Source organism: Aotus nancymaae, unplaced genomic scaffold (genome assembly GCF_030222135.1).
Source record: "Aotus nancymaae isolate 86718 unplaced genomic scaffold, 86718_ANA_hifiasm-v0.15.2.pri h1tg000006l, whole genome shotgun sequence".
Lineage (NCBI taxonomy): Eukaryota > Metazoa > Chordata > Mammalia > Primates > Aotidae > Aotus > Aotus nancymaae.
Window position 1 is genome coordinate 78,716,797 of NW_026988417.1, and position 19,811 is coordinate 78,736,607.

A 19,811-nucleotide genomic window follows, 5' to 3' on the forward strand; every position below is an offset into this window, starting at 1 on the left:
AAAAAACTTTGCCCAGGATTACATAGCCCATGAGTGAATGAGCCAGGATTCTTCCAGGTCTGTCTAACTCCAAACCCCAAGTTCTAACATGTAGGATCTATTGCCTTACTTGATGGCCAGAAGCTCCTCCAACAGCTGAACCACTAGGAAAGAGGGAAGCAATTTTCTATTACACTTATGTAAAGAATTCTCTCATGTGCCTAATATAAAGAGTTGTACTCTATACTACTGGTTTAACTAGCATAACTGTGAAAATCAACAAGCTTAGAAATGCTTTTTTCTTTTTTTTTTTTAACAACAACAAAAAAAAGATGACAGGATATAAAACAAAGAATCTGTGACTTCATTTTCAAATGCGCATTTTAAATGTAGTGATGTAATAGCTTAAGTCTTCTTTTGGACTATTGATTTTTCCATTATTATCTAAAATAAAACATTTTTAAAAGCACAATTTTACCATTTTTGCATCTTCCACATATTATATCAGTATTTTGGATATATATCCACTGCCAGATTCTTGTATTTTATAGTTTTAGGAAGCTAATATTCCAAGTAGAATAATTTGGGGTTGTTATTTAATTCTGAAAAAGCATGAAATATAGCAATCAGTTGTGATAAATCACTGACTTTCTGCTAAGGTGGCTAGGCCATTATTTTCTTATAATAGGCAAAAAACCAAATGCAGCAATCAGAATTGTATTCCATTCAATGTTGTTTGCAAGAATGATTAACCAGGGTGCCTAGGGCACTTACATAAACAGCTATTTCTTGTATTTTCCAGGTAATAAAACCTCTTAGTTTGACATCTTGCAGGGAAGCCATTAGATCTACCCTGGTGCCACTGGAATAACTGAGGTCCCATAGGGAGGGAACACCTACCAAGGACATGAGGCAAAGGATGGGGTAGATTGAGGACAAGGCTTGGATTGGAAGTTTAAAATGAAACTATCAACCAGAAAGAATGTAGAGGAGCCCAGAGCCTTTAGAGGCAAAGGGAGGTGTCTGGAATTACTTATTCATTTATTTTTTTGGTTCGTTTGTTTGTTTCTTTACTCATTTATTTTGAAGAGTGAACATGTTTCAAATACTTCTCCCAAAGTGTTACTAATGATTCATTTATTTCTTTATTTTGAGGAGTGAACATGTTTTAAATACCTTCCTGAAATATTAATAATGATGGAGTAACAGTCTTGAGTTTTCAGAAGTATATGATGTACTAATAAATACCATCTATGCAATCACGAATGTATGCTTTCTTACCAGGCATACAAGAGCTAGAGTCCTCCATACTAAAGGCTTTTACAAAATGCAAAAGCAGCAATAAATGAAACTGATATGTACATTAACATTGTACATAAAATCCAAAAGTCAACATCCTATATTTTTCATATCAAATTACATATCACACTTTATTTTTAATGTTAATTGTTCATCTCTCCCCAAAAATGTAAGATCTGTAAGGAAGTAGATTTTCAAATATATATATAGTCACATATATATAATTTAGCATTACATGTCATGCTGAATACCAAGTCTACTAACAACACTGAGAGTTTCTTGGAGAATTTATTGGTGGTTTATTTTTATCACCAAGAAATCTCTAAGCTAAATTTTCACTTATCCAATTTTTCTTTAATTTTGCCTCTTCATAATCTATTTTAAATGTATTATCATAAAGAGAGATGCTGGAGAGATCTGTTTTTCTGTCTACTATAGTGTGAGGGTACTTGTGTGGCAACATTTTAGAGTTGTTCTCCCCTGCTATAATCAATGCATTAGAAGGAAGAAGATTCTACACAGGAATACTTAATCAATAAAATGCATTCCCAAGCAATAATAATGTGATGGAGTCACTGCAATTTGATTAGTGACCTTTTCATTCTTTGTAGAGATAACCTTTATTGATATCATTAACCAGATGAAACACAGATTTGATGCAGCCCTTCTAACCGCTGAGCTTGGTATTAATTGAGAAGCAAGATCTGAGATTTTGTTAGTGTTGAGCTGTTTACAGAAACAGGAGGTGCATTCCTCCCCTTTTCTTCAGCCCCATAGTAATTGCTTTTGTTTGTTTGTTTGTTTTTTTAACCAGCAGTGAATACAGAGGAGAAACCAAGGACATTTTCTGACTTTTGTTTCCATGAACAAAAGCTGTTTGGGTGAGGGAGCACTTTCTGAATGCTCACAAGGAAAAATTCATTCTCTATTAATAATTTTGGTATGGCATAAGTAGATCTCTTCTGTTATTACAGTTCTCAAGAATTTCTCATTATACCACTACTTAACGTTTGCAATTCAGAAAGTTTATACTAATTCTACGTGTGTTGATGTTTAAACAAACCAGTATACTTGTTCCTTGCCCTTTGAAAGGCATATGTTATCATAGAGAAGATCTAGAGATTTTTGCCTCATCTAGAGATTTTGGTCCAAATGGCTGATTAACTTTGAAGTTTGTCTGTATCTGCTTCCTTGCAATAAAAGTGGAACACATTTATTTGACCTTTTAAATGAATGACTTAGCATAAGAATCAAACTTAACATTTTAATTCCTGAAGCTAATGTTTAAATGAAACTCTTCAGCTGCATACACTATACATGCTAGAATGAATGGTGCTTAGTGAAAGGTAGCTAATGCTTAAAACTGTGTGTTTTAATTTAATGTGGTGAGCCTGACTTGAAAATAATTTTATAATGTGTGAATTGGATTGTGTAGTGAGTAGAATATTAGAACATACCTATAACTGGCATTAAAATGTTTTTGTTTTAACTGATTCATAGAATAAGCTTAGAGCATATAGGTGTGATCTGTGGATTCAGGATGAAGAATTAATGTTTATCAAATAAACACTAAGAAAAATGGGTTGAAAGAGTCACTAAGATCCATATAATAAAAAGATTTTTGGGGAGAGATGGAAAAATAATTAAGCATGAAAAGGTTTGTATATTTTCATACATCTCCAAGCATGATAGTAATTTCAATAAAGAGTTGTAGGCATATACTACTCTATTAGCAAGCTTCTGGTATATTAAGAAAGAATATAATTAGATAAAAAATTCTGCTTACTTGAAGTATCAGATGGATAAAAAGTAACAAAATAACCGTGGAAGGTAATGACAATAGTAAGAATGGATATGAGAGTTTATCATGAAAATTGAAAATATACTCTCTAATTCTAGATTTCAAAGACAGACACCAGCTTTTCATATGAAAAGTGCATTTATGGCTGGGTGTGGTGGCTCACACCTGTAATCCCGGTACTTTGGGAGGCCAAGGCGGGGAGATCACGAGGTCAGGAGTTCAAGACCAGCCTGACCAACATGGTGAAACCCCGTCTCTACTAAAAATACAAAAATTAGCCAGGCATGGTGATGCACGCCCATAGCTCCAACCGCTGGGGAGGCTAAAACAGGAGAATCCCTTGAACCCAGGAGGCGGAGGTTGCAGTGAACCAAGATCACACCACTGCATTCCAGCCTGGGCAACAGAGCAAGACTCCATCTCAATTAAACAAAAAAAAAAAAAAAGAAGAAGAAGAAGAAGAAGAAAAGTACATTTATAAAAATCAGTGATAGCCACTCTCTTTTAAAACATGAAATGTTACATAAAGCACAGTTCTTTCGTAATAAAGGCAGAAAGCAGAGCAAAAATAACACTCAATTGCATAGTTATTTTTTGTTTTGCGGTGTTGTTGGATTTTTTGCCATTTTTTTTTTGCCAGCATGAATTTATTTTATTACCACCCTTATTAAGAATGGGGTACAAATGTCGAAACTGTTTAACCACTGCATTTAACTATTAGTCAGATTTCTTATACTTCACAATCTACTTTCAGCCTAGAGTAACATCATCAAGGTGATACAAAATCAAAATACTTAAATCCCTGGGAGGAAAAGTCACCAAAATCATGTCCCTATTTCCTAATCCTGAATATTGTGATTCAACCATTCTTCTATATATAGATGAAGGAAGTAGAAATGGGGTATGGGGGCTGGGAATCAGAGAAAATGACACACAAAAAAGAAAAGATAGAGAAGGAAACAATCAAAACAATATTAAAAGAACAGTTGAGAATTTTCTGTACTTGCATAGAGGTCTTGCAACTTAACACATGAAAATAATTCCCTGTTCATCAACTGCCATAACACTTCTAGGTTTTTAAAATTGAACTATTCCTGTTATGTCGTTAGTGTCCAGATCTCTGCCATTCCCAAGCAGCAACACTTGGGAACTTGTTAGAAATTCAAATTCTTGGATCTCTACTGGAGCCAGAATCAGTTTGCATGTTTAAGCAGATTCCCAGGTGATTCTTATGCATGTTAAAGACTAATATGGCCCGTCTGTTGGCAGAATATGAACTTATTCCTTGGAGACCAAAGACAGTGATGAAACAGCATGTAAAAAAGCAGATGAAAAATTTTCTGAAGTGAAAGCAAAAATAGGAGGAAATACAAAATTCCCCTTTTATGCCAAGAGTTTCCTATTTGAGAATAAATCACTGAGGTCATTTACCAGCTCTAACTTGAGAACCACAAACTACACTATGTTCATCCGCCTTTCACTGCTTCTCAAAGTCAAACAAAAACGCTCACAATTTTAATGTTTAGCAAATACAGTTATGCATTGCATAACAATGTTTTGGTCAACAAGGAACTGCATATATGATAGTGCTCTCATAAGAGTATAATGCCCTATTTTTACTATATCTTTTCAATGTTTAGATATGTTTGGATATACAAATATTTACCATTGTGTCTATAGTATTCGGTACAGTGCTATACAGGTTTGTAACCTAGGAGCAGTAGATTATACCACATAGCCCAGGTGTGTAGTAGGCTATACCATCTAAGTTGTGTGAGTATACTCTGCAACATTCACACAACTTGAAGTTGCCTAATTGCATTTGTCATAATGCATCCCCATTGTTAAGCAATGTATGACCATAGTTGTAAATGGTGCGTGTTTATTCTTCCTAGCTGAAGTCTTCAGGTAATAATATTTTAATGTTTTGATTTTGAGTAAACTTAAATGTCTCTCCAGATTGCTCTGCTGCCAACTGACCATTTTTATATAAATATGTTGTTTTAGATGTAGTTTGTTATGTATGTATTATGTCACCATCATACACATATACACACAGAGAGAGACAAACATACACCTCACACATTCAGTGTTAATGCTTCATCGCCTTTATTATGCACACTAAAATTACAGCATGGTTTATGGAATTGCTGTGGAAGAGGAAGAGGGGTTTTCTGTATGAGCCATAAACCCTGGAAACTTGAGCAGAGAATTCCCAACAGCAACAACAAAAGCAAACTGAGTACCTGGGAGGGAGGAAAAAGAAAAATGATACCTGTTCTTCAGCATGTAGATTGTCCCAGACGAGCAAGTTATTAAAGAAAAAAGAAACGATGTTTTACATTTTCAGTAGCATATTTTAGTTATGGTAGAACACAATATTTTCTAGATGATGTTAGCAAGGGTCAAGTGTGATTGCAGAGAGAAAGGCTCTTAGCAAACTATGACATTCTTGGTCAGAGTTAAACTCTGTTATCCTTGTTTTTTTCCTGCCAAATGATCCTGATGTGTGAACTGGGAAATAGAGTGCATGTTTGTGTATATAATGCTACAGTGCTTACACTATTAACTTCTGTTTCTAGCTTGGCCTTTGGAAATGGCTGTTGGGGAAAAGAATTGCTCTGAACTTGAAAATCTTTAGGCATTCTGAAAGATAAAACAGTGTTTTATCAAGGTGGGAAAGGTGTCAAAGAGACGCACCCTCACAGTCTCAGAAGAAAAACAGACTGTTTAGATGTGGTTGCTGTGTTAACCATTAGCAAAGAGAAATAAACTGGCATGACAACTTGCAAACATGTTATAGCAAAATGTTAGCAATAAAAATAAAATATTTAAAAAGAAAGAAATATGAGAGCAAATGAAAATAGCATGGCAAATACAGTTTGATTTTTTTAATCCACAATCTAAAGATTGGATTTAAAAAAATGTGAAAATCTAAAGCTGTCCGAAAGTACCCAATGCTGTGTATTGTATAAGGAATTAAGGAAACTGTAAAATCAGAGTATATGAGCTCAAAGACAGAGTGACAAAACAGCAGGAAAAAAATGCTTCTGAGTTGAGGCAGCAAAGTAAAATCTAAAAAAAGCCTTTTCAAATCTAACAAATTAAAATCAAGAATGATAGAAAGACACAACTAAAGATGAGATCACTGGTGTAGGGGAGAAAAAAATCCTTCTGTATCCTTTTAGGGTCCCCTGCTGGACCTAAAAATTAAGCTGACATGAAACTTAGTAACATCTCTTAGTCTCACATAAGGTAAATTCATCAAAGGTACTGGGATTAATAGACCCTACAAAGTGCTGATTGGAATGATGAGAGAGACACTACAGAGCTCAATTTACGATGAAGGATAAGGATCTCTTTATTGCTGAATGGTCAAACAGTGATGATGAAAAATATAGTATTCATGTTAGAAATAGTCATGTCCTTATGAAAAAACAGTGATTAAAAGACATTCAAAAAATCAATGATTGAATACTTGATAAAAAGAGGAATGGATATGAGGGAAGTCAATTCACATGTGGCTGTTTCCTGGCAGTTTCTCCCATGTTAATGAGATTAGGGTCTCTGGTGTGATTCATCCATTCATTCAAATCAGTAAACATTTATTAGGTACTCATTTTGCTAAGCATCTTAACTCTTAGTAATGTATCATTGCATTGTTTTTCTTTACCACCTTATAAGTTGTACAGTTAAATCCAAGGGTTTAGGGATGGAGGAAAGAGATTTTTTTTTTTTTATGGGAAAATAAGATACATTAATTGGTTGCTCGTTTGCTTGTTTTAAAATGTCAACAAATTTAATAAATATAGCAAAAATTCAAATAAAGAAAGATAATGTTTTCTTTCCAAAAACCCTTTTGTAGATATATATGTGTGTATTAGTATACATACATATAGATAGATATAGATAGCTTGATATCTCGATGGATACACAGCAAATTGTTAGTAGTGGTTAATCTTTAAGAATAGTATTGGTGAGCGTAGAGAGGGTAGGAACTTTAAATTTTACATGATATACTTATATACTTATGTATATTACTTTCTGTTGAAGAGGAATTAAAGTAAGTAGAAGGAAATAGTCCAACTTTCTTATATTTGGTTGCACTGAAGCTTGGGATTGGCCAATAGCCCAGCACTGATGGACAATTTATTTTCATTATTTTTTGAACTACATTTGTGTGTGTAGAAACTTGTCAAAAAATGCAGATCAAGGAAGGGCCTCCTCTATTCATTTCCAACATTCTACCTTGTAAATGGGGATTAGCTCTTATTGTAAAAATGACAGTGTAGGGAAGCATCTTCACCTTTCTCTTCTGTATAAACCCAAGAATCTTAATCCTCAGTGTGTTTGGGAGCCCAAGAAAGCTTAATATTTAAAAATTATTCAGCACAGTACGGTTTCGTATTTTATATCTGATGCTTTTTTCCCCCAAGGAAATTCTAATAGTCCTCCTATTATTCACAATATAAATGTCTCCTTACTTCCTAGGTTTGTATTCTTGGGAGTCTTAGAGATCATTATTATTGTTACCATTACAGTTGTTTTGTCAATAACTGCCTCTTTTAATTTCTTTATAATACAACATATCTCTCGATTCTCAAAGATAAATAAATCTTAAGCAAATTTAAAACATATGGGAGATAATTATCTCAGAAAATAGTTGAATTTCACATCTGAAAGAACCTTCAGAGTAATCTTACTAAATCCTTTTATTTTGTGTGGGAGAAAACAAAGTCTCTGGAAAGTGAAATGTTTTGGTCAAGGTCACACAGCTAGTTGCTGAAAGAACTAAGTTTGGAAACCTAATTAACTTTGGCTGATCTCACCTGTCTGTACCTGGGAATGTTTGCTTTCCACATGGTGCCCATCCTCCCCTTTGCCTAACCCAGTAAGGAAACTTGTCATATAAGAAAGAATGTCAGGCCGAGTGTGGTGGCTCATGCCCTGTAATTCTAGCACTTTGGGAGGCCAAGGTGGATGGATCACCTGAAGTCAGGAGCTCAAGACCAGCCTGGTCAACATGGTGAAACCCCATCGCTATTAAAAATACAAAAAAAGTAGCTGGGTGCAGTGGTGCACACCTGTAGTCCCAGCTACTGGAGAGGCTGAAGCAGGAAAATTGCTTGAACCTGAGACAAGGAGGTTGCAGTGAGCCGAGATCATGCCACTGCACTCCACCCTGGGTGACAGAGTGAGACTCCATCTAAAAAAAAAAAAAAAAAAAAAGAAAGAATGTCTTTACCTCAGAGAACTTTGCAGGAGTGGGGCAGGAAAATGAACTGAGATTTGATTTAGTTGGATGTTCATTAATATTGACTTACTGATGGTTATACTGAACACATTGAAGAAATAAAACCTGTGCTTATTTTTTAAATAATCAAAATAGCTTGGGGGCACTCATCTGCTACCAATATCTTTATATTTCATAGCCATGATGTTTATGCAAATATGTTCTTTTATATGGGAGACTACACACTGTGTATCTCTGTATTAGACTTCTTTAGAGAAACAAAACCAAAAGGAGATATATATAGAGATATATAGAAGGAGGTTTCTTATGAGGGACTGGCTCACACCATCATGGTGGCTAAGAAGTTCCATAAATTTCTGTAGGCTGGAAGCCCAGGAAACCTAGTGGTGTAGTACCAGTCTAAGCCTGAAGGTCTGAGAACCAGAGGAGCCAATGGTGTAAGTCCCAGTCTGAGTTTGAGGGCCTGCAAACCAGTTGTACCAATCAATGTCTAAGAGAAGGAGAAAATAAATGTCCCAGCTCAAGCGGAGAGAACAGATTTACTCTTCCTCTGCCTGTTGTTCTATTCACGTCCTCAGCAGATTGCATTATGCCCACTCACATAGATGAGGGCAATCTTCTTTACTCAGTCTCTTGATTCGAAGGCTAATGACTTCTGGAAACACGGTCACAGACACAATCAGAAATAATGTTTTACCAGCTATCTGAGCATCACTAAACCCAGTCAGTTGACACATAAAATTAACCATCACAGCCTGTTATCTGTGAATGTCTTCTAAAAAAGAAGCCTCATCATTTTGCATTGTTATAGAACAATAGTATAGACCACATTTTTTTTTTTTTTTTTTTTTTTGAGACAGAGTCTCACTCTGTTTGCCCAGGCTGGAGTGCAGTGTCGCAATCTCGGCTCACTGCAACCTCCACCTTCTGGGTCCAAGCGATTCTCCTGCCTGAACTTCCGAAGTAGATGGGACTATGGCACGCACAACCATGCCCAGCTAATTTTTTGTTTTTAATAGAGATGGGGTTTCACTATGTTGGCCAGACTGGTCTTGAACTCCTGACCTCAATTGATCCACTCACCTCGACCTCCCAAAGTGCTGGGATTACAGGCATGAGCCACCATGCCTGGTCATTCTATACCATTTTTAAATAAAAATAAACTATGGAACTAAAATGATTAATGAACCATTACAAATAGTTTATTAACCTGGCCTTTGTTATTGAGTATTGAGCAACGTGTCCAAATTGTGCAAGAATTTCCTGACTTTGGAGCTAGTTGCTCTAAGACCTATGACCTCATTCTTGATACTATAATCATCTTTAGGTCAGTATTAATTCTCACTTCATTGGTAGGGTGGCATGTGTCCAAGTTTGGCTGTGAGAGTCTTGGATTTAAGCTGCAATCTCATTGTCATTAACAGCAGTGCCTCCTCTTACTTTCAGAGAGTCAAGGTTTAGACTGTAGGGATCATCCATAGTGAGCATAAAATATGTTAGAGAAGGAATTTTCCTACTTCAACTTTAAAACAAATCTCAGCATTTTCTCTTGTTAGAGCTGTATTTGCCCCTTTCTGTATTCAATGTCTTACTTTTACCTCCTGCCTTCCTAGGTTCATTGAAACTGAATTATCCTTCAAACTCCATGTAGTTCAAAACTCAATATCTGACTTGATGGAACGAGGGTATCTGCCAAGTTCACTTTCATTCTGGTTTCCACTGGCTGTTGTAGTATAGTTGTGAATAAGACTTCCAGGCATAAATATAATTAGATTATCGGGAGGAATTTGATGAAGGATTTGTACTTTTTAAAGTAGTTAACCATGTAGTTTCATAAAAACCGTGCAAATACAATTGTTTATGTATTGAATCTCATATTTGGACATGCTGATGCCTAGGAAACCTAATTTTCTGCCCAAGAAATATTCTAAGATATTGCCAAATTATATTCCAAACAATGTCTTTGACTCTAGTCATCCACTGTCCAATTTGTAAAAATGTCCAAAATGTATGCTGCCCTCAAAGAGACAGGCAGTTTAGTGTAAAGTATATGAGCCTCGTAGAAAGAAGAATGTGATTTCAAATTCTGCAATCACTCTTTTCAGTTATATGCCTCAGTTTCCTCATCTGTAAATAGAGGGATTGTATGAAAAATGTCTTTTACATAATGAATTCTTATAAAATGCTAGTTTCATCCAGTTCTAACACTGATATATTTTTCTGTAATCATCTTATAGAGATATCAGGAGTAAGTTTGCCTTCTTACATCTTCCTACCTGTAGTAGTTTTAAAATATATTTTAGGGCCATGTGTCTCTTTCTCTCTGTCCTTTCTGCCTAATTTCAGACTATCACAGTGTCTTATGGTGATATAGAAAGTCCTTTAGACAACCTGTCCCTGAATTTTCTCTTCACTTAGAATTCTAAAACCACAATATCCCTTATTTAAAAACTTTCAATGGATACCCATTTCCTTGAGTATGAAAACCAAACTTCTGAGCCTGACTTTCGCCTGTCTTCCTTTCTGCATACTTTATCTATCAGTCTTGGTGTTTCATTCTACATGCCAGCTCTAGAGAACTACTTGACCCAAGTGTACCCTATCTCCTACTTGGAATGTTAATCCTCTCCTTCTGCGTTCAAATGGCATTTTGGTTTTATCTCCTCAAGGCAGCCTTCCTTGGTTACCTTCTGTCTTGATTCCCTGCTGCTTCGATGGTCTCCTGTAAAGCAGTGCTACCTCCACAATAGTCTGTAAATGTCTCCCACCTCCAAAAACAAAGGTTTCTGAGGCAGGAGTTAGTCTTCTTCTTTGTACCCAAACATTTGGCACATTATATGGGCTCAACAAATATAAGCATATCAATAAATTCAAGGAAGAAGAAAGAAATTTTTATTTTCCTGGGGAAATTTTTTCTGGATAAAGAAATATTATCATCAATGAGATAACAAGAAATTATTACAGAAACTTCATAATCTAACAGAAGGCCTTGTCCACAGAGATAATTAATAAATTTTTTTGCTTTGATCAATTGATGAAATAAATGCCACTTATATATGTAGATTAACGTATAGTCAATGCAGTAGGAAAAGAGCACTTTTTGTTTCAATGAAGTTATTTTAATGAAGTTACTTTAAATGTAGTTATTTGCCTCTGAGTGACACTAGTGCTCAGGTAAGAAATTTCCTCTCCCTGGTTTTCCTGGGAGGAGGGCTGTCATGGCACTTAGGGAAAGCCATTCTCTTCCTAACAAAGAATCACCCTCTCCCTATCTTGCCATCACATGGCCACCTCTCTGATGTGGCTGTACTTGAATCACGGTGAGCCAGTCACATTATCCCACAATGTGTCTGGGCCCCAGGACACAGAGAGGCTGACTCACTAGAACAGGTAATTAGGAAGCAGTAGGACATGAGACAGGAGAGGAAATCTAATTTACAGCTCACTGGAGGGCTCTGATTGAGTATGCAGCAGAGCTTAGATGGGAGATTAAATTATCTGTGAGCTCACCTCTCCAAAATTATTTGGTCTCCCTCCTTTTCATTTAGAAAACATATGTTGCAAGTGCAAAGATTTAGCCTTTGCTCCTGAAGAGTTGGCAGGTGAGGGCAGCTTCTTAAAACCACCTGGAAAGGGTAGACTTAACTCTATGTTATCTGCTGTTTCAATAAGAGAAATTACTGTAGAATTCAGGAAATAAATGAGGTGTCTAGAAGCTTTTAGGACCTCTAGCAAATGTAATCACATATCTAGTTAGGTACATATATCCACAGAGGATATTCTGGCAAGTCAAGATATTATCTGGCCTTTGCTTTAATACAATTCAAAAGGTTACAGGTATCTTATGTAGACACAACTACTTAGGGCCCAGCTGGGGCTCTTTCCTCATTTCCTGTGATTCCTAGCTGCTAGAGCCAAGGGGAGATTTGCAGTGTTAAGTCAATTGCAGAAGTAGATAAGATTTTGCCTTCATGTTTATGGACTTATGTTAGATGTTTGTTGACAGCAGAATAGCAGCTCATACAGAAAGTATAATTAATTCATTAAATAAATATTTGTTAAATGCCTATTTTATACTAGATACTCTTCTGAACACTAAGAGTAATGTGGTTCAGAAAGCCTAAATCTCAAGTTTCTAATCTTATTTATATATCCTGATATCTTTCTGATCTGACAAAACTTATTCTAGAGAAGACATAGCAAACATATTTCAACTTATTACTCAAATGGATGAATAAGTAAGGAAGAACAAAAGTTCATTTCATACGTGGAAAGTGCTATGAAAGGGGGAAATGGGATAGTGGGCATATGTGGGTGAAAGGATGCTTAACCAGAATGGTCAGAAAATTTTAAAATCTTCTTTCTGAGGAGGTGACTTTTAGTAGCATCCCCCTGAATGATGAAAAGGAGATAATTCTGTGAAAATATGAGGGAGGAACATCCTACACAGATGTGATAGCAGGTTAGGATATTCGGTAGGTGTATTAGTCCGTTTTCATGCTGCTGATGAAGACTTACTTGAGACTGGGTAATATATAAAGAAAAAGAGGTTTAATGGACTCACAGTTCCATGTGGCTGGGGAGGCCTCACAACCATGGTGAAAGGTCAAAGGCACGTCTTACTTGGCAGCAGGCAAGATAGAATGAGAACCAAGTGAAAGGGGTTTCCCCTTATAAAAGCCTCAGATCTTGTGAGACTTGTTCACTATCATGAGAACACTGTGTGGGGAGCTGCCTCATGATTCAATTATCTCCCACCAGGTCCCTCCCACAACATATGGGAATTATGAGGCTACAATTCAGGATGAGATTTGGGTGGGGACACAGCCAAACCTTATCAGTAGGGAAGATAAACTGAAGCTAAATCATGTAGTACCTAGGAGGTCATGATTAGGCATTTGGATTTATACTGAGGGAAATGGGAGATTGTGGTAGGGCTAAAGCAGGGGAATTTATGGGAAATCACTGGACAACACAAAGTAAGAGAATAATGGAAAACCACTGGAAGGAATGAAGGAGAGTAATCATGGGAAACTGTTCAACAGTGAAGCAGAGGAATGATGGGAAAGATGAGAAATGGATACAAGGAGAGGAATGAGGATTCTGGTTCTCTGAGGAGAATGGACTGTGAGAGGTGTACGCGTATGCTGGAATTGGTTTAAGAGAGTTGATGCTTGAGACTGTTATATGTGTCAGTTTCTTAAGACTTAAAAACTTCCATAAGTGAAATATATCCCGAAGCATAGAATATTCGAATCTAGTAGCTGTTCATGCAGTCACTACCCTTCACTGTTAGCACCAAAGAGCTCTCTGGGATTTCTTAGTAAAAGTCTTCTTCTAGTGTTACAATAAACCTGAAAACTGAGAGGAGGAGATCAAGAGTTAGAGAACTCCGACTGCCTTGCCTGTGTTAATATAGCCTGCCCTGGAATTCACCTCTGCTGGAAGTATTTCTCCCATCAGTGAAATTCAACACCACAGGGCAAACCTTCAAAATACGTGACTATTCCCCACTAACTACACTAGTATTCTGAAATTCAGAGCATTCCCAGAGTTGGGCAACCTGGAGTGGTCCAAGGACCCTAAATAGAGGGGGACACAAATTTTAAAAATGGTTGTGCTGTTTTACATTGTATTGGACCACATATTGACAGCACATTCTTCGCTTCCAATGGGCAGTGATGAGACATGCCATGAATTTTGAAGTAGGTTTAAAGGCCAATTTCCTATTGCTTTCGTTGGTCACCAAAATTGCTAGTTCCTTCTTTGTTTAGCCAATTTTAGGAGACTTTGGTTCTTGAATTCAATACCCATAATCTTTTGTCTATGGCTCAGCCCACTCCTGTTCTAAACAATGTTTGTCCGTGATGTCTCTTCACTCTTTCCTTCCTTCCTGCAGCCACTTAACCCTCTGAATCACCTTGACTCATTCCATGTAAAATTCTGTGTCTCCTCAAGCCCTATTATCTCTCAAGGTTTTACACATATTTCCTTCCTGCTCTTTCTAACAGACTAAAGGTAAAACCATCAATATCAAAAGTAAAGCTTGAGAAGTAAAAGGAAAATACAGAATATTTTTTAGCAAATGCAAGTAATATGTATCCATGTGTCCAACTCTTGTCATATTTGACATATTAATGTTGCTTAACCTTTGCATAGGACTCAAATAGACATAATCAGATGAGAATAAAAGGAAAATAGGGTGCTGTCATCGTGTCAAAAACCATGAAGTATGGTTTTCCAAAATTTATTTCTCCACATTTATGCTTTGAATCTCCGTTGCTTATTTGTCAGCATTGGAAGAGTGCTATCATGCCCATTAATTTCTCAACATTTTGGAAAATATGTTCCAGAAAATCTAACTGTCATTTTAGATATTACATTTTTATAATTATTTGATCATAAGCACACTGCTTTCTACCAAAGACCAGGGCAAGAGTAGATGCCTTAAAAGTAGATGAGAACTATTAAAACCAAACAGTGCATTTCTGAGATAAAGAATGGGTAACAGTTTGAAAATGGACCTTGAGTGATCTGAGCATTTGATCATTGTGTCTTGGAATTGCAAAATGCAAAAGTAGATTTTGCATTAAAATGTAAGGATCCAAATCAAATGGAAAATTAATATTGACCAGAGTGATTTTGATGTGGGTCTCTTCATATTTTGGTTTATTTGACCTGGGCTGGATGTTTTAAGATTAGAGCAAACCAATCAATAGGATATCAATAAATTGAGGACACATGTTTAAAGTGTGAGAATGAATACGAAAATAGTTATAGAGAATTGGCCTTACTTCCCATGCAAACCCTTTGATTTTATTTGAAAATTCCCTACTTTTCCAAGGAAGCTATTGCTTGTCTGTTATGCTATTTCACATCAGAGGATGAGATAGATCTTATAAATGTTCAATAAATATTTGTTAAATAAGTGAATGAATACATTTCAAAAAGGCAATTTTAAAAATTATTATAATAAGAACATCACTCCTGCTATTAGAGGAAAATAATTTATTCACCAATAAGTAGGAAATACATGAAAGACACCAAAGAAAATTATTATTTTGCTTCTCTGTTTTATGTAACAAAGTATACAATCAATAATAATCAAAACCAAATGTGTGTATTCAAAAAATCTTGACATATTGAAAGTGGGGATTTGTGATAATAGCAAATGTGTGTCTAGTTGAAGAGCCATGGAGCAGTATTGCTGATACTAGGTAGAACACCTACTCTGTCACCTGTCACAGCACGGTGCCTTACTAAAGCAGTACTCTGTAAGGACTAACAGATATTAGTATCCCCTGAAACATGGCAACTCCTGAATTGTAAAAATATTCTGGACAATCAGCAAAGAAAAAGACTATTTCCTGATTTACAAAGAAATTGGAGATTATAGGGAAACTTCCAATATTAAGGATTTTAAATCCAAAAGAAATGTTTTCTCTGAGACAGTTTTCACATCCTAATTCTGTTAGTGCTCCCTGCCAACTCCTTTGCTTATTATACAAGGATATAGAGGAAAAGGTAAACCATTTTCCCTCAGGTATGTTAGTGTAGTTGAAAGAGCATTGAAACAGGGGTTGTGAAACCTGGTTATTTGTTAACTGTGGCACTAACTAGCCATGTGAGTGACCTTATACAAATCATATTTTTCTCTGGGTTTCGCTTTCCTTATCTACAAAATGAGGGCACTGGACTAAATTATATTTAAGGTCCTGATGAGCTTTCTATGGTTCTTATTTCTTGTTCTGTTTTGTTTTGTTTTTCTAAATGCTCAAATACTACATTATTTAAGGTATATTTCCTTGTAGGTTTTTTTCCCCTCTCTGTCTCTTTCTTCAATATATGGGATGGGAGGATACTGACTAAGTCTGAGAAGGAGGAGAAAGAAAATTAGCTACAGGAAGAGTTTATATCCCCCTCTACAAGAAAACTTAAATATAGCTACCACTGCTTTGAAAGGAATGGTTTGTGTCCAAACAGCATTTTCCAGACAAGCTCTGTACTTTTTTGCCAAAAGAATTAACTTTAAACTGAAGGCAGTGGACAGTTAAACAAGAGTCGGCACTGGGAACAGCTGTGCGTAGACCAGACCAGTGACTTATAAGGTACTGTTTTTACTCATTTAAATCTTCAGGGTTCATTTGTTTTGGGGACAAGTATTCTGTGGTCATTTGACCTTTTTTCCCCTCCCTCTTCACCTCTATTTTGAGAGAAATAGAGTCTTGAAAATATTTTAGCTTTTTAACTGTATTGTTTTGTGGCTGCTGATATTTCAAACTACTGGGATTTTGCTTTGCTTTGTTTTGTTTTGTTTTCAGGAACCAAATGACTGTTGGCATTGTTTGATTTTAAAGCTTAGCTCAGGTTTATTTCTTTGTTGCATCTTGTCATGTGTGATTTTTGTGTTCTATTGTTTGTGTTGTATAAAGAGGGATACACTGTAGCATTACAGGATGTACAGAATGCTCTTGACTGGGCGGGAGGGGGAGGTTAATGAATCTTAAAGTTGAAATATAGAACTAATATGGAGCCAATCAGGCAAGAGAACCTGGGTAGGGCAATCTAGGCATTTTAATTGATTCCGTCAAAGCTCACTAAACTCATCACAGCTTAGTAGATCCGACCTGGAAAAAACAGTTATTTTGAATTGGGGTTTTTGCCTCCAGTTTGCTTCTATATTTAGCTGTTAACTTTAAACCTTCCTTCTCTTTAATCATTATTTTTTTTTAAATTCTAGTAGGCCTGCTATCCTTTTTTTAATAAAGCTTATCATAGTTTAAGCTTATTCACCTTAATGGAATAACATTTCTAAGAAAAGTGACATTTGCAAAAAGATTTCAAGTCACTGAGCTATAGAGGGGTTTCCAGAGCAGAAGGGGAATAGCCCAATGTGGCACAGGAAAAGAAAAAAATCCCTGTGTACTCTAGCATTCCAGGTGTCACTCTTTCCCCAAGGCCCTGGCTAGCTAGTATATGATATCTGCTGCTGGTCACTAAAATGACAATGGAGAGCATTATGGGGTTCAATATATGTGAATTTTCCAAAAAGTGAAGTTCAAAAAGTAAACTTTTACCACTGAGAACTTGAAAAGTTTTTGAAAGAATTTAGCCACTTGTGGATCATTCTCTTTCTGAGATCCATTGTATGTTTTGAGCTCTCTCTGGAGGGGACTAAATGCAATTTAATGTTTCCCTAACTACTCAGCATTACTCATGGATATGCGAATTCTTCTATAATGCAATAATACATTGCATAGTGTATAAGGCTATTAATTCTTAGATCAAAAGGTCACATAATCACTGTTTTTTGAATTACCTTATTATTTTTATAAGACATTTCTCCCCCCGTGTCCACCTTCCATATTGTAGAGCGACCTCTTTCCTTATTGGTGTAGACAGCTTGCATATGTCTAATAACTCCCTTCAACCTCAACCACCTCATGATTATTTTGTGCTGTGAGCAAGAACAACGGAAAATAAACAAGTTTATAAAAAATTATGGATAGAATAAGAGGCAATAACTTTATCTGAGGGTTCAAGAGATTCTCTTATGAGAAATGTGCATGTGCCAAAGGACATAGACACAGTGATATCTATTTTGGGTGCTCAGGAGACATTTGGCTTGTGTCCAAGTTCTTAGTTGTGTTCTGTAGTAGAGGTTGCCATGGAAGTAGTTCTGGAATAAGTAATGTGTTACTGCATCTTCTACAGAAAGTGCTGTTCTTCTTTTTATAAAGTTACTGGAGGTATGTGTCAAGGAATCGGTGACTAAACAAATCCCAAGGGGCATACCTAATATTAATCAAGCACTAAGTATTTTATTTTAGTCCCATTCACATTCATGCTGCTCACATGGATGCATAGCTGGGAAACAGGGTAATAATGCTTTGTAGCAAAGAGTTAGAGAAAAGGAAAAAAAATATTCACCTTCTAGTTTATTCTTCTGTGTGGAGATTATGCTTAAGAAAAAAATGAATAAGGCTAGGTTAATTTTCTCAGTGATTGTTTTGATTTGTTGAACTGCATTCTAACTTTTAAGTTCTTTTAAGCTTAAAAACACTACAAAGCAATTTTATAAACTATGTACAATGAATTTAGTAGCACAATATACGACAATGTGTTTTCTTCTAATATTTTTATGTTGTGCATTTTAGAGCAAAACAAATCACTGATTTCTCAACGATCTTGACAATGATGGTAGTCACTTTTATTAATCCCACTCTACAAAAGAAAAAACAAAACTGGATTTATTACATACGTACATTAAGCTGTAAGCTGAGTCCAGGGCAATTCTAAGTTTCAACTTTAATTCAATTCCTTTGCTAATTACGTGATAATTCAACTTTATTTGGAATCACATTGTGAAGACTTTTGTATTAAAAGTCCATTTTTGTTTAATTTTAAAAAAAAATACAAGTTTCACCTAGTCACTGTAGAAATTTTTCCTAAGCATTAAAGCATCAAATGGCGTATATGACAAACTTTCCTGTTTGAAACAATGAATTAGAGACTGCCTTTTGTCTGTAACAGTGAATTTGGGATATGCATGTTTGATGACTTTGTCTAAAACAATTGTCTAGGCCAGGCCTGGTGGCTCATACCTGTAACCCCAGCACTTTGGGATGCCAAGGCAGGTGGATCACTTGAGGTCAGAAGTTCAAGACCAGCCTGGCCAACATGGTGAAACCCCATCTCTACTAAAAATAAAAAAAGAGAAAACACACACACACAAATTAGCCAGGCGTGGTGGCCTGTGCCTGTAATCTCAGCTACCCAGGAGTCTGAGGCAGGAGAATTGCTGGAACCCGGCGGGGCGGTGGAGTTTGCAGTGAGCAAAGATCACACCACTGTACTCCACTCTGGGTAACAGAGTGAGACTCTGTCTCAAATTAAAAAAAAAAAAATTGTCTAGAAATTGTGCTTAATTTTGCTTCCTACTTTCAGTTAGGTGGCATGACTTATTTTAAGATGAAATGTTATTCCAACTGAAACACAGCTCTTTTAAATTGAAAATACACTATTTTAAGTAAATTCAGTGAAGCTATTCCTCACTTGACTGAGTCTTTCATTTTAATTGAAATTTAATGTTCATGTTCATACATAAATAGGAAATTTGACATACTAGAGAATATGTATTTTAAATTTAGAACTTTAGTGCTAATTTAATACTAATTTAGACCTAAATTTAAAATTCCTGAAATGTCAGTGTCATTATGAATAGACACAGGAAAATTTCAATTTAGAAAGATACTTTTTTAAACCTGGAAAAGGAAACAGTCATTTAAATGAATTAATGCATGTTAGCATTCACTGATAGCATGTTATAAGGGTCCTTCTTAGCACAACCTTATGAGAATTCTCCAGAAGCCTCAGAATTCAGCCCCTTATGAAGTAGAATTCAGTGAGCAAGATTTATGGTTCCCAAGGAGTTGTCAAGCCTAGTGCTGTAGGTTGTGGACAGGGGAGAGAAGCTAT

General features: G+C 36.0%; 1 protein-coding gene across 3 annotated transcripts in view; it reads left to right on the forward strand.

Annotated features, from left to right (window-relative positions):
* The window catches only part of ARHGAP24 (Rho GTPase activating protein 24), a 499,880-nt gene that overhangs the window by 261,342 nt on the left and 218,727 nt on the right, over positions 1-19,811 (forward strand). Inside the window, exon 1 of one of the 3 annotated variants that reach the window (XM_064368895.1) lies at positions 16,026-16,128. The exons of 1 other annotated variant lie outside the window; for it this stretch is intronic. The gene's annotated coding sequence lies outside the window, so the exon portion shown is untranslated. One more of the 3 variants, XM_064368882.1, reaches the window with a different exon arrangement.